This window comes from Carlito syrichta, unplaced genomic scaffold, assembly GCF_000164805.1.
Source record: "Carlito syrichta isolate Samal-C Ts95f unplaced genomic scaffold, Tarsius_syrichta-2.0.1 Scaffold313017, whole genome shotgun sequence".
Taxonomy (NCBI): Eukaryota; Metazoa; Chordata; class Mammalia; order Primates; family Tarsiidae; genus Carlito; species Carlito syrichta.
In genome coordinates this window covers 298,620-314,679 of record NW_007257113.1, presented here as the reverse complement: position 1 = coordinate 314,679, position 16,060 = coordinate 298,620, and positions in this window count along the sequence as shown.

Sequence of the window (16,060 nt, the reverse complement as noted above, 5' to 3'; positions counted from 1 at the left end):
GCAGGTATTCAGTGACCAGCAGGTGGAGAAATGCCAATTGGTTGCGGGGATGGAGCCCAGGTGTAGGCTCCCTGATGAAAAGATCTTGCACGCGTGAGTCTGGTCACCGCTTCCTTTCAGTGGACATGGCCTACACAGAGTGGGACATCCAAACGTGTCCAGAATTCTATGGAGAGCTCTTGCTCTAACCATGTTGGAGGCCTCACTTGCCTGAGTAGTGGAGAGCTCTTGCTTTGGTCGTGTTTAAGGTCTTACCTTTCAGAGTCTGACACTGCAGCCGTGTTCCCTGCCTGTGCCTGGTAGAGGTTGCATCTAGACATGCGTATCAACAACTTATGCACCAATCTAGCTTATTTTTTTTAATGCTAGATAATTCAGACAAAAGAAACAAAGTTCCCATTTGTCACCTGGAGATGAAGACACATCTCTGACTTTCCCTTGGCATGGGGAGAAAAGCTGACTTTGCTTCTACCCAGTGGGAAGAAGACATGGCAGAGTAAGGCACCTGCTGGGGGTTTCAACCCTCCCACTGACCAGAGGCTGGCTCAGGAGGAGAGGAAGAAAAGGTGCCCAGACACCGCATCTTCCTGCCCAATGACAAATAGCCAAGGAAAATATACAAGGCTGGGAAGTACATATTCCTCTTCTCATCTGCCTCCTTCCCCTGCTTCCCTGGAGATTCTAGATACCCCTCCTCTCTCTGGTGTTCCTGGAGCTGTCTGTGCCCCGGGGCTTTGATTCCAGGTGGGTCCCACTCCTTAGAGATGCAACAGTGAGGCGGCTTCAGCCACCAGTAACCAAACCTCCCTGGCATTATGCCACCTGAGTCTTGTCCACCTGAGTCTTCTCCACATTTTAACTTTTCAGACAGCAACACAACAATCCACTCCCCAGGGTGGGGCTGGTGATAAAATATTCACTTCCAATCACTTACAGCATATGCCTGCATTAGCTAGGAAGTGCTGTGCCACAGGGAAATTCATCATCCTTAGAGTGTGTTTGTGTGTGTGTGTGTGTGTGTGTGCGCCCTTGCGCTTTTTTTAAAAGTAAAATATAAGAAATTTTTTCCTTGTAAAAAAACCTCCAGCCTTCTGCTAGTTTCACAATTGGGACCCTTTCAGAAGGCAAATTGTCAAATGGCAAAGTGAAGGCTGTGTTGTTAAAGCCGCCCACTTCTGGCCATTGAGAAGAGAGGGAGGTGCTGGGAGTGGCTCTGGGGTCAGAGGTGGCACAGATGTCAAGGCTGGACTGAGCTATGCTCCACTCCAAGAAGGCAGTGTGGGGAGCCTTCTTTTCTGATGAACCTAGGAATTTTGGTCTTGCCTCTTTTTGTCTGTGCACACTTCATTTTGCAAAATGTTCAAACAGTGGCCACAAACCCTATAGTAAAAGCAATTCCAGAACACAACATTTTGCTTTTATATAAACAGCATTCCATGAAAGATGATTCAACATCTCCAGTCCCCAACTCCCTGTGTGCTCTGTCTCCAGCCTCTCTAGGGCTCCTGGAGTGCTGACCACTTGATGATTTTGGAGGGTACTGTGGTCGCAATGTGTTCTCGACATGCATGGAACCCCAGAGGTAAGTGTTGGGAGGTAAGACCTTCAGAAGGTGAGTTGGTCACCATGATTGTTTGTCCCTTGTGAATGGATTAATGTTGTTATCGTGAGAGTGAGTTAGTTATCTCAGGGTGGGATAGTTATCACAGGAATGGGTTAGTTGTCATGGGGATGGGTTAGTTATCTCAGAAGTGGGTTAGTTATTACATGAGTGGATTAATTATTTCAGGAATGGGATAGTTATCATATCACAGGAGTGAGTTATCTCAGGATTGGGCTAGTTATCCACCTTCATTGTTTAGGAAGAACCCACTGACAAAAGGATGCCTTTATTTCCATCCCTCTCTCCCATGTGCACTCTTCTGCTGTGATGCTATCTGCCATGCTACAACACAGCAAGAAGGCCCTCAACTGGATGTGGCCCTTGACCTTGGATTTCCCAGTCCTCAGAACCATGAGCCTACTAAACTTCTGTTGTTTAAGAATCACCCAGTCTGTGGTATCTGCTATCACAGCACTAAGTGGACCAAGATAGGTGGGTGGCTGGCCTGGGCAGGTGGAGAATGGCCCAAGGCCAGGACCCCAGATGAGGTTCCCGTATCCCCCACCCCCTCCTACTTTCACCCCAACCAGCTTCCAGCTTTGCTGCACACTGGGGACTATGGAGGGGATGCCATGGAACATTCTGAGCTTTACAGTGAGCTGCCAGAAGTGGCACATAGGGTATTTATCGCAGTGTTTACTTTCTGTCCAGCAGCTGCCACCCACCCTTCTCTACATGCTGACCCAAAGAGGAGCCTGAGGACTGGAGAAGGAGTCCTCTCCAGAAGCTTCTGGCTTGAGGTGAGTGAGTTTCCATCCACTTTGGCTCAAGGTGAATGTGTCTTTGTCTACACTGGTGCCAGGTGAGCGAGTTCTCATCTACATTGGCTCCAGGCAAATGAATTTCCATCTGTATTGACACAAGGTGAGTGCGTTTCCAGCTACATTGGCTCCAGGTGAGTGAAATTCCATCTGTGCTGGCTCAAGGTGAGTGAGTTTCTATCTACACTGGTTCTAAATGAGTGAGTCTCTGTCTACCCTGGCACCAGATGAGTAAGTTCTCATGTACACAGACTCCATGTGAGTGAATTTCCATTTGTGCTGGCTCAAGGTGCATGAGTTTCCATCTACACTGGTGCCAGGTGAGTAAGTCTCTGTCTACACTGGTACCAGATGAGTGAGTTCTCATTTACACTGACTCCATGTGCATGAGTCTCTGTCTACACTGGCCCCAGGTGAGTGAGTTCTCATCTATACTGGCTCCAGGTGAGTGAATTTCCATCTGTGCTGGCTCAAGGTGAGTAAGTTTCCATCTACACTGGCTCCAAGTGAGTGAGTCTCTGTCTACACTGGCTCAAGGTGAAGGAGCTTCCATCTACACTGGCTCCAAGTGAGTAAGTCTCTGTCTGCTCTGGCTCTAGATAAGTGAGTTTCCATCTACACTGACTCCAAGTGAGTAAATTGTCCACATTGAAGGAAATGGAGGGGCAGTGGCACAGACTTATGGAGGTGTGTTCACAGCCCTTGGCCCTTGCCATCTAAGGCCCTTCTCCTGAGTGAAGAGTTGAGGGCAACTTTGCAGCTTCTTCTTAAGAGCCTTTTGTTTGTTCAACTTGGGGTAAATGAAAGGTCAATTTAGAAGGGTAGGCAGTGCTTTGCTGTGTCTCCTTTGGTCTTGGTGGGATCTTGGTGGGGACACTGCCCCTACACACCTGCCCTGCCTGCATCCCGTGCGTCTTGTGCTCTGAAGACTCCAGGGAGGACTTCAGGGAGGAGGATGAACTCCTGCAAGGGTCTAGGTTCTGTGGACAGACGGTGTTTGCCCCGAGAGACAAGGGTCTAGGTTCTGTGGACAGATGGTGTTTGCCCCGAGAGACAAATTATTGGGCAGTTAAGGAGATGCTTGTCACCTTGTGGGAGGGTGGCCCTGACTCGCACAGGCCAGTGCAGATGTCTTTCTGTTGGTTTAGACTGACATACTCCTATTTACATTTTGGCTGCATTTAAAAAATACCCAAGGCCGGACTCAGTGGCTCAGCCTATAATCCCAGCACTTTGGGAGGAGGCAGTGGACTGCCTGAGCCTGAGGGTTTGAGACCAGCCCTAGCAGCTTGGCGAGACCTCGTTCTCTACAATAAAATAAAAAATAGTGGGGCATGGTAGCGAGTGTCTGTAGTTCTGGCTACTTGGAAGACTGAGGCGGAAGGATCGCCAGAGCCCAGCAGGTCAACACTGGGGTGGCTGTGAGCATACCACTGCACTCTAGCCTGGGCGACAGAGTGAAACTCCAACTCAAAAAACAAAACAAAACAAAACAAAGCAAAACAAAACAACAACAGCAACAAAACCCCAGATACCCAGATAGTTTGACTTAAGACTTATTCTATTTAGATACTTGGGAGATGGAAAACATGCTGACCCCAATGGATTATGAATTCACGGGCAAGAGTGCTGTCAGTGGTGAGTGTTGTCCATGTGAGTATGTCTGAGCCTGGCGTTGCAGGGGAAGTGGGTCCTGGTGGAATGCAGATGTGCATGTGGGTCAGGAAAGGTACCCTGGCTGGGGAAGAGCCCGGGGTGTCAGAAGGCCAGGGTGGGAGGTGGTGAAGATGCTAAAAAGAGAAAGGAGAGGAAGGTGTCTGAACGGTGAGGCAAGGCATGAGGCAGGGTGGCTGGCAGAGAGAGGAGAGTGAGTGAGCGCCCACCACCTGTGCAGACCAGAAAGATGGCTACAGAGGAGAGGCCAGGGGAGAGAAGGGTGTTCAGGATGCCTCCACAGAGTCATAGGTCCTCAGGCTCAGAGCCAGAGGGAGAAGCTGGAAGGAAGGGCCTTCCTGTGGAGCAGCTGTGTCAGCCAGAGAGATGCCTGCAGGGCCAATGGGCGCCAACCAAACATCAAAGGGTGGATTCAGGGCCCAGACAGCACAGAACACCAGGAGTGGTGAGACCCTCATCCCTAAGAAGTATAGACATCTGGCCATATGTCCAGGGCAGAGCTCAAGGGGGAATGCAAGAAAAAGTCATTATCCTCTGGACAACCATTCAGAATCTCATTCCTGGTGGCACCTGTGGCTTGATCCTGCACAAGAGGACATACACACTGCATGCCCATGGGAGTTTGCATGTAGACTCCCTGATAAAGCCAGAAAAGAGCCAGTGCAAAGGACTGGAGAGGAGACAAGAGACCTGCAGACTCCAGGCGGGGAGAGCTCTGGGCTCCCTACAAGCATTAACATCAAGGTGCAATGTTGACATGGAGTCCTGCATATCTCACTCAGAATGTGAACAAAGAAAATAAGGTTGCCGTGCTGACTCTGAGTCCTGCCCATCTCTGTCAGACCTTGAGTGAGGGATAATGCCGTAGTGCTAACTCTGAGCCTCGCCCATCTTAGACAGACCGGAGTGAAAGAAAAAGCCTGCCGTGCTGACTCTGAGTCCCTCCCATCTTCATCAGAACGTGAGTGAAGGATAATAGTGCCATGCTGACTCTGAGTCTCACCCATCTCAGTCAGAATGTGAGTGAAGAATAATGCTACAGTTCTGACTCTGAGTCCCATTCATAGCAATTAGAACATGAGTGAGGGGATAAAGCTGAAGTGCTGACTCTGAGTCATACCCATTCTAGTCACAACATCAGTGAAGGATAATGCTGCAGTGCTGACTCTGAGTCCTGCGCATCTCAGTCAGAACTTGAGTGAAGACATAGGCTACAGGGCCGACTCTGACCTGAGTCTAGCACATCTCAGTGAGCGAGATGTTCACTCAGTGAGTGAATGTGAGCGAGAGGATAATGATGCAGTGCTGACTCTTAGTCCTGCCCATCTCACTCAGAATGTGAGTGAAGGGATGAGACTGTAGTGCTGACTCTGAGTCCTGCCTATCTCATTCACAACGTTAGTGAAAGATAATACTGTGGAGCTGACTCTGAGTCCTGCCCAAATCAGTCAGAATGTGAGCGAAGGGTAAGGCTGAAGTGCTGACTCTTAGTCCTGCCCTTCTCACACAGAATGTGAGTGAAGGGATGAGACTGCGGTGATGACTCTGGGTCCTGCCCATCTCATTCATAATGTTAGAGAAAGATAACGCTAAGGTACTGACTCTGAGTCCTGCCTGAATCAGTCAGAATGTGAGTGGAGGGTAATGCTGCAGTGCTTACTCTGAGTTTTTCCCATCTCAGTAAGAACATGAGTGAAGGGATAAGGCTGCAGTGCTGAACCTGAGTCCCTCCTTTTCCAGTCAGAGTGTCTGTGAGGTGTAATGCTGCTGTGCTGACTCTGAGTCCCTCTATCTCAGTCAGAACATGAGCAAAGATAATGCTGCAGTGCTGACTCTGAGTCCTGCTCGTCTCAATCAGAACATGAGCAAAGGAATAAAGTTACAGAGCTGACTGTGAGTCTTGCTCTTCTTATTCAGAACGTAAGTAAAGGGACTAAGGCTGCAGTGCTGACTCTGAGTCCCACTTGTAGCAGTCATAACTTGAATGAGGGGATAATGCTGCAGTGCTGACTCTGAGTCCTGCTTGTCTCAATCAGAACATGAGCAAAGGGATAAAGTTACAGTGCTGACTGTGAGTCCTGTTCTTCTCATTCAGAACATGAGTAAATGGACAAGGCTTGCAGTAGTGACTCTGAGTTTTGTTATCTCAGTCAGAACATGAGCAAGGATAATGCTGCAGTGCTGATTCTGAGTCCTGCCCATTCTAGTCAGAGTCAGTGATAGATAGTACTGCAGTGCTGACTTTAGTCCTCAGTAAGAACGTGAGTAAAGGGGGTAATGTTGCGAATGCTAGAAAAGCAACCAGTGCCAGGTATTGTTGGGAGCCGGTCACGGAGGCCCACTGAGCGTTAGGGATCAGGGAGGGCTGTGGACCCCGAGACCACTAGGTTGCATTCAGGAGCTGTTGACCCCATTCCCTCCCTCCTTTTCCACTTGGCACTGCAACCAGGAAAGGATCCTGCTGGCTCTAACAGAAAACTCTGAGACTGGAATGTACACAGCTAAACTTGGGAGTCTGTTGTTGCCATTTTCCATGGTTTATGGTTTTTGCTTTTAAACAATTTAAGTTTAACTTTGAGTCACATTGAGGAGCCTTAGTGCAAGTCACAGGTTCTGTTGATGTGATTTTAGAAATTTATAGATATAGGTTTTAGAAAATAGTTTATATAGATTAAGAAAATTTAAGTAACCATTTTGTTATAGAAGTGTGGTTAGTTTAGTTTGATTCAGGGGGGCTAGTGAAGTTTGAATTAGGTCAGCTGGTGCTAGGAGAGTGTAACCATAGCAGCAATTGTTTTAATAGAAATGAGTTTGAATTAATACAGAATAGTAGAAGCTAATAATTCATTATGGTGGTTTTGGGTTTAGACATTGAGTAATGTTAATTCAAGATGATGTAGTTGTAATACAATTAAGGGCACATAAGAAACTGGTTTGGGGAACATTAAGTTAGCATAAGATACAAAAAGACAATTTGTGGTTGTTCTTCCTCATGTTTTTCCTTATGTATGAAAAAACATTTGCTTTAGAGTGGGGGATGTCCTTTGTGCACCTGGACCTGTTCATGCGAAAGGCACATACTACCTTTTGTTTCCTGTGATGATGACTTTGCAAAGTTTGGGGATAAAAGCCCTTGGATATACTCAATAAAGCAGCTTCTGCACTAGACAGGAGTTCAGTTTCTTTCTTTCCCCCCCTTTCTTTCTCTTTATGTCTATCCTTCTAGTTTAATCGCTGATGCTGTCTCACCTACCAGGGACCCCCGATCTCCACAGGGGCAGGTCCCCCGCAAGGTATCAGCTGGGAAATGTGTAATGACCAATCCTTGACCAATCCTTTGGAGGGGCCTGCTTTTACAGAGATGCGGAAGAATCCCTGAGTTGGGAGCAGTGTCCTACTTGGACATTGCTGGTATATTTTTTCTCAATTTTTACCCACTTGCAAGCTGGCTGGGAGGCCATGGAGTAAACTCATATCCAGACATTTTCTCTCACCTGGTGCTGCTGTGGAAGTCACCTCTTGAGAGCGCCCCTGGCTCCTGCCTGGCCGTACGGATGGCTTACCTGCTGAAACAGAAGTCTCTGTGTTTCTGTCCTCGTTACACCTGCGGGTCCTTTGTCCTCTGTCTGCCTAGGGTCACCCCCTCCTCTTTGTCTGTGCCTGGTGTGTGACCAACGGCCTCTGGAAGCTCCATGCTTAGTGCGCACACAAGCATCCATGTCCCCATGGCCAACATTCCCACGGCTTTTCCCCTCACCCCTCTGTAAAGAGTGGCAGCAGAACCAGGGTGGATTCTAAGGAGCATGCTTCTGTGTGGCATCTGTGAAATCCTTGGCAGAGTGGTGTCAGCTCCTCTCCCCTCTTGCCCACCTTCACTTATGCCTGTATGGCACTCAGACACTGGTCCAGGCCCTGTGTGGTGCCATGGGCCCCTCTCTTCCTGCAGTGGCTGCATTCGCACCTGGGTGCTGCTGTCCAACCCTCATTCATCTTGGTCAGCCTCCCTTCTCCTTTCCCAGGGAGAGGAACCCACACCCGAGTCCCACAGCTGGGCCCTTGTTACCTGTGACCCACCACTGATGTCCGGAGCCCATCCAACCCGGTTCCCTGAGGCTGCTGTCCTGCTGGGACCTTAGAATTCTGGAGCCAGTCTTTGGACTAAACATCCAAGGACACCTTCACGCCCTGTGTTGCCCAGTGACTGACCTTGCCCTCCTGCCAGGCCATTTGAATCAGCATCCCAGAGTATGGGTGTCATGTTTTCCCTGCCTGTGCTGGCCCCAGACTTCCCTAATGCTCTGTTTGGAGCAAGAGCCTGGCTGTGGAGTGGTGGCCTTTCACCGCGTGCAGGTGGAGTGTGACAGCCTGAAAGGCCTCGTGCTCTTCAGGGAAGAGGCAAGTGTTGAGGATCACGGACTTTGGAGTTGGCACGTCTGCAGGAGCAGTAAGACCCATTTCAGAGTTTGTTTCCTTCATAAAACAACTGGATGTCAGGAACACTCCCAAGCCCTGAGGTTTTGCTATTGTATTTCATGGTTCCTGAACCTAATGGTTGCTGTGCCTAACCATTCCTGTGGGTCCAATGTGGGACCGTCGGTCACTAGACTTCAGGACACACCTCGACCCCTGTGGTGGGTTCTCTGGGGAAATGTGGAGGGATGCCCCTGGCCTGAAGTGCAGGGAGCTCTTGGCTGATGTGAATGTCCACCCATGTGCTGGCAGATGGATTTGGTGTCTAGAGAAGAAAGACAATGGGTTCCTGAGCCTGCAAGGGCTTCCTCTGTGGACAGACTACCTTGATGGAAAAATACATGAAATGGGGCTTTAATCACAAAATGGGGACCACTTGTTTCCACAGAGCATCCCTTCTTCTTCCTGAGGGCACTCGTGCATTCTTGTGTTTTCAAAGCCAAAGTGACAACAGCAAAAATGTGGACAAAACATGTGACTGACTGACAGTACTCACAGCACACATGGGGACTGGGGGGTGCAATAAACAACACAGAAACACACGAACTAAAAGGGACTTGCAGCAAAAATGAGGAGAGTTTGGTGGTGATGCTGAGGGGGGGGTATCAAATACTTGCTGAGGGACCAGGAGTTCAAAAGATTAGGACAAAAGGAGAGTTCTAGCCTCTCTTACCTGCCTTCCTGTCTCCTTTCCTTACTTCATCCCCAGATCTCCTGTGATGAGTAGGGACAGAGCAGAAACAGAGCACCCTGGGGAGAACTCCAGCCCTCATTGTACAGAGGAAGTCAAGCCCGGAAGAAGCTCCATGGGAGACAATGATGCAACCTGATAAATATGCTGACTTGGCTCACAAACTGAAATACAGCAGGTGGAGGTTCCAAGTTTTACTTTTTAAATACAATATTATAGAAAATACTTGACACAAACATTGAAAAGCACCCTGGAGTCCCACTGTTCAAGCAACTGCTAACATAAAGTAAGTCCTTAAACAAATGATGCAAAATGTTTACCCAATTACAAGGGTGAAAATGAAAGTGTTTAGTCACTACTAAACCTTGGATGTCAATTAATCAAAATGAGACAATAGGACATTAGAATAGGCACAACAATCAGAATAGTAACGAACAATCAGAACAGGCACCAGCCATCGGAACAGGAACCGACCATCAGAACAGGAATCAACCATCAGAATAGGAACCAGTCAACAGAACAGGAACCGACTATTATAACAGGCACCAATCATCGGAACAGGAACCAATCATCAGAACAGGCACCCACCATCAGAATAGGCTCCAACCATCAGAACAGGAACCAATCATTGGAACAGAAACTAACCATCAGAACAGGAACCAACCATCATAACAGACACCAACCATCAGAACAGTAACCAACCATCAGAATGGGAATCACCTATCAAACAGGCACCATCCCTTGGAATAGGCACCAACCCTCAGAACAAGTACCAATAATCAGAACAGGAACCAACCATCAGAATAGTAACCACCCATCACAACAGGAACCGACCCTTGGCACCGGCAACAATAATCAGAACAGGAACTAATCATCAGAACAGGAACCATCCATCAGAACAGGCACCAACCATCAGAGTAGAAGCCAACCATTGGAACAGGCACCAACCCTCAGAACAGGCAACAATAATCAGAACAGGAATCTAGCGTCAGACCAGGAATCTACCGTCTGAACAGGGATCAACCATCAGAATAGGAACCTACCACCAAAACAGATACCAATCATCAGAACAGGAACCAACCACTGGAACAAGAATCAACCACTGAAGCACGAACCAACATCAGAACAGACACTAGTCATTAGAACAAGAACCATCCAACAGAATAGACACTACCCGTTAAAACAGGCACCAACCATCAAAATAAGAACCAACCACTGGAGCAAGAACCAACCATCAGAACAGATACTAGTCAGCAGAACAGGAACCACTCAACAGAACAGACTACCTGTTTGAACAGGCACCAACCATCAGAACAGGAACCAACCACTGTAGCAAGGACCAACCACTGAAGTGAGAACCAACCATCAGACCAGACACTAATCATCAGTACAGGAACCTCCCAACAGAACAGTCCCCTCCCGTTAGAACAGGCATCAACCAACAGACAGGCACCGACCATCAGAACAAATACCTAAATGTCCATCTATGACTAAATGGATAATGAAGATGTGGTATATGTACACAGTGGAATACTATTCAGTCTTAAAAAAGCATGCAACTCTGTCATTTGTGACAACATGGGGGAAACTGGAGGACATTAAGTTAAATGGAATAAGCCAGACACAGAGAGACAGATATTGTATGTTATTACTCGGGATGTAGAATTTAGAAAAGTAAAACTCATGGAAGTAGAGAGTAGAATAGTGGTTACTAGAGAATGGGGGCAGGAAGGAATTGGGGAGATATTTGTTAAAGGGTATAAAATTCAGTTAGATAGGATGAATAAATTTTGGAGAACTGATATACAATAAGTGACTAGAATGAATGAAAATTGCTGGTAGGATACAACCCTATGCAGCAGGTCACTGTGCTGAATACTGTAGGCAGCTACAGCACAATGGTAAGTTTCTGTGTATCTAAACATATGTAAACACAGGAAAGGCACAGTGAAAGTATAAAAGGTAAAAAATGGCCCTCCAGTGGGACTTACGGTACTTCAATTTGCTCTGGGTGTGTCAGTGAGGGAGTGGTGAGTGACCGTGAATGCCTAGGACATTGCTGTACACCACTGTAGACTTTAAACACTGTATACTTAGACTGCATTACATTTATGAAAAGTATTTTTTCTTCAATAATAAATTAGCTTTCTGTAACTTTTTTACTTTATAAACTTTTAAATTTTTTATAAATATTTTGGCTTTTGTAATAGCACGTGAAACACAAACATATTGTACAGCTGAACAGAAGTATTTTGTTTCTTTATGTCCTTATTGTAAAAGATTTTTCCTATTGTTAATTTTTATTTTTTAATGAGAAAAATTTTGTTAAAAACGAAAACACAAACACACACATTATCCTAGGCCTGCCCAGGGTCAGATAATTCATATCACTGTCTTCCACCTTCATGTCTCATCCCCCTGGAAGGTCTTCAGGGCAACCAAAGGAACAAAGCTGTTGTCTCCTGTGCAATGCCTTCTTCTGGAACACTTCTTGAAGTACCTGCCTGAGGTCATTTATAGTTAACTTTTTTTTTATAAGCAGAAGAAGCACACTCTAAAATATGATAAAAAAATTAGTATAATAAACACACAAATCAGCAACATAGTTGTTTAATATCAAGTAGTATATTGTATGTGCTGTTATTTAATACTTTTATACAACTGGCAGTGTAGTTGGTTTACACCAGTGTCACCAAAAACTTGTGAGGACTGTGTTGAACTTTGTAGTTATGACAGCTATGATGTCATTAGGAGATAGGAATTTTTCAGGTTCACTATAATCCTATGGGAAGACTGTCACACAAGTGGTCTATTGTTGCCAGAAATGTTGTTATTTGGGGCATTACTGTGTTTGAAAGTTGCTAAGAGTAGACTTCAAATGTTCTTTCTCTTTTTCACACACACACACACACACATACACACACACACACACACACACACACATACACACACAGAGTATGTGTGATGTGGTGGATAGGTTAATTAACTTGATTTAGTTTTTCAGCAATGTATATCAAATTATCATGTGGTACACCATAAATATGTAAAATATTTGTCAATATCAATGAAAATAAAAATCGCTATCTATTGCAGTGCCGCAGCAAATGCCCATGCACCCAATCCTTTAATAGGATTATTGAACCTTGAGCGTAGGGCAACCAAGGTGGCAGGTGATGCACTCTGGGATTCTGTCATCTAAACAAGAACCAAGAGATGTGTAACTCTACACAATGTGGAATGCTCCAACCATGTGGTATGATTCAGTTCTAAGTGAACTTGGAACATTCAAACCCCAAGGTCAGGGAAGATCTGGTCAGGGTTGCTGGAGGTTCTTGGAATGAGTAAAGTGAGGGGAGCCAGAAGTCGATTACGTCTGGCTGGGCTTCCTGGGAGGAGGGCAGAGAGACTGGTCTGGGGATGGGAGAGAACATAGAATGCATACAGGGTGCACAAGGGAATTTGGGGCTGGGTCAGTATTCTCCTCTACTGATGGCGAGGCTGACACATGGAGAAGCGGCACCACTTTCTCCATGGTTAGGACTCAAGCGCTCCAGAAACCCATGGTCTCTGGGACCTTAGCCCAGGTCTCACTTGGATCCTGGCCTCTGTGTTTGTCGGGCCACATGGGGGACTTGGGACAGCTACTATGGGGTCTTCATCACTCTCAGGAGTGAGACTGGTCACCTGAGTCCTGAAGCCTGGAGCCCTGTCCAACACGAGCTTCGTCTCTGAGCAGGGGTAAGTGTGCCCTGTGCAGGGCCAGCAGAGCCCCTTCCTAGAGGGATTAGGCAAAGAGGCTGGGGGAGCCACCTGCTTGCTCATTGGAGACCCCTCTCATCTCTGTGAAGAGTGTGTATCTGAGGCCCCACCTCAAGTCTCAGAGTGGATGGATTTTCTAGGTCACAGGATTCCGCTAAGGCTGAAACCCCATCAGCTGGCGGCTCACAGATTCTTCCTGCCCTCTCTAAGTATATCTTCTTGCTGCGCCTTTTCTGAGTTAGTTTGAATTTGAAATAAAAATGAAACTAAGAAAAACAAAAACACTAATGCTCCCATCCCGTCTCTATGTGGTAGCTCCTGGGGTGTGTGCAGACTCGGCCGGGTGCCCTTGGCGCCAGCGTCCAGAGCGTCTGGTCTGGCCCCATGGGCCTTGACCTCCATCCCAAAAAGAGCCCAAGACTGAGATCCTGTTTATGGTGCGCTGGGGCCTTTTCATCTTGAGGAAGCTCTTTGTTGCCTTGTTCTAAAATAGCCGCTGCAGGAATCGGTGGTATTTTTAGGCCACAGGAAGGGCCCAGGACCAGCCTTGTGTGTGTTTTATAGCCTGTGAGTTTCCTATTGCTGCTTGGAAACAGGCCTTGTGTTGAGGGGGTGTGAGCGATGGCCTGGGGGAAACAGCGCGAGAGGCTGGGTGTGCACCATGCTGGGATGTCTTGTGTCTTCCAGGACCCCCTTCGTTAGGCTGAGGATGAATTTCCCTGGTGTATTTCTCAACCACAGTCCTGGGTATTAGCGATATTACTTAGCAAGACTAGGAAACAACCCAAGAAGCTCAGGAGAGTTGAAAATAAAGGAGCTTGCTCTAAAACGAGACTCACATGGGAACAGTGATTTAGCATTCCTGGGACAGAGGACTCAAACTCAATGTGGTTCAGAATCAGAAGACTCAGGGATGGGAAGAGGGTGAGGTGGTTGTGGGCCATGGACCAGAGTATCTCTTAGAATTGCATACAGGAACCCTGGTCCTTCCTGTTGGGACTCCGCCAGGGAGACAGGAGGTGTGGGCTGGATCCAGATGCCTTGACAGCTGGAAGAGGTTGTCATACTCTTTCAAGGCGCTAGGCAACATGGATTCCAGTTTGGACATGACTTTGCTTGTTTCCTGCCTCACCCAGTGGCCTTGGACCCTGAGCTGTACTAAGGCACTGTTAGTCTGCAATGTCCCACATTGCAAAGGCATCGCTGTTGTGTCAGTTTCATTCACCTGCCTTGCACCCTGTCAGGTGCTGCTGATGCAGGGGGCAAGGTAGTGCTCCCCAGGCCTCCTGGGCAGGCTCACTGCTGGACGAGGCCCCTGACTCTAGGCGCACACAGGTCACCCAGGTACCTTGTTAAAACTGGATTCTGACCCAGTGGTCTGGAATGCCATGGTTCTACCTTTCCCAGAGGCTCCCAGGTGACCTGACACCACCACCCTAGATCCTTAGGCACTCAGTGGCAGTGGAGAGGTTGATAGCAGCTGAGTCAGCTGGCAAGTCTCAAATTATAGGATGAGATTCTGTCCGTGTGCTGTGTGTGGACTAACCGAGGAAGCAAGATGAAGAATGGGTGCACTAGGGTGCCTGTTGTTAGCTCTGACCTGTGCCCAGTGCCTGTGCGGCATTGGAGTTGAAGCCCCAAGCACGCAGGGACCTGATCCTGCTTCCAGGAATAGTGTTCCAGGTGTTCCCACCCAGACTGAATGAGTGAGCAAGAAGCCCAGGGTCTGCTCAGGTGACCAGTGCACATGGTGGCAATGGGGATAACACAGTGGCAATGTAGTGACAACGAGGTGGCAACATAGGGACAACATGGTGGCAACACAGTGACAACATGGCAGCAGCACAGGGACAACATGGTGACAACATGGTGGCAAAACAGGGACACCATGGTGGCAACATGGTGACAACATAGCAGCATAGGGACAACATGGTGGCAACATGGTGACAACATAGCAGCAACACAGAGACAACACGGTGGCAACACAGGGACGACATGGTGGCAACATAGGGACATAGTGGCAATATGGTGATAACATGGTGGCAATATTAGGACAACATGATGGCAACATGGTGACAACATAACAACACAGGGACAACATGGTGGCAACATAGCAGCAAAGGGACAACATGGTAGCAACATGGTGACAACACGGTGACAACATGGCAGCAACACAGGGGCAACATGGTGGCAACACAAGGGCAACATGGTGGCAACGCAGGGACATCATAGTGGCAACGTGGTGACAACATGGTGGCAATATGGTGGCAACATGGGGACAACATGATGACAACATGGTGACAACATAGCAACACAGGGACAACATGGTGGCAACATGGTGACAACATGGCAACAAGATGGGGACAACATGACAGCATGGCAGCAACACAGGGATAACACTATGGTAACACAGTGACAATATGGTGTCAACATGCTGACAACATGGCAACAACATGGAGGCAACACAGTGGCAACATGGCTGTAACACAGGGACAACATGGTAACAACATGGTGACAAACTGGCAGCAGCACAGGGTCAACACGGTGATAACAGGGTGACAACAGGCTTACAACATGGCAGCAACATGGGGACAACACGAGTACAACATGGTGGCAACACAAGGACAACATGGTGGCAGCACAGTGACAACATAGTGGCAACACGGGGACAACATGGTGGCAACACGGGGATAACATGGTGGCAACATGGTGACAACACAGTGTCAACATGGGAACAACATGGTAGCAACACAGGAACAACATGGTGGTAGCACAGGGACAACACGGTGGCAATATGATGACAACATGGCAGCAACGCAGAGATGACATGATGGAGCTCACAGGAAAAATGCACATCTTACAACTTATCTTACAACTTACCTGTTGATTTTTTTTTTGAGTTGGAATCTCTGTCGCCCAGACTGGAGTGCAGAGGCCACTCCCAGCCACTGCAGCCTCGACCTGCTGGGCTGCGGCGATCCCTCCGCCTCAGCCTTCCAAGTAGCCGGAATTACAGGCACGCACTACCATGCCCGGCTGATT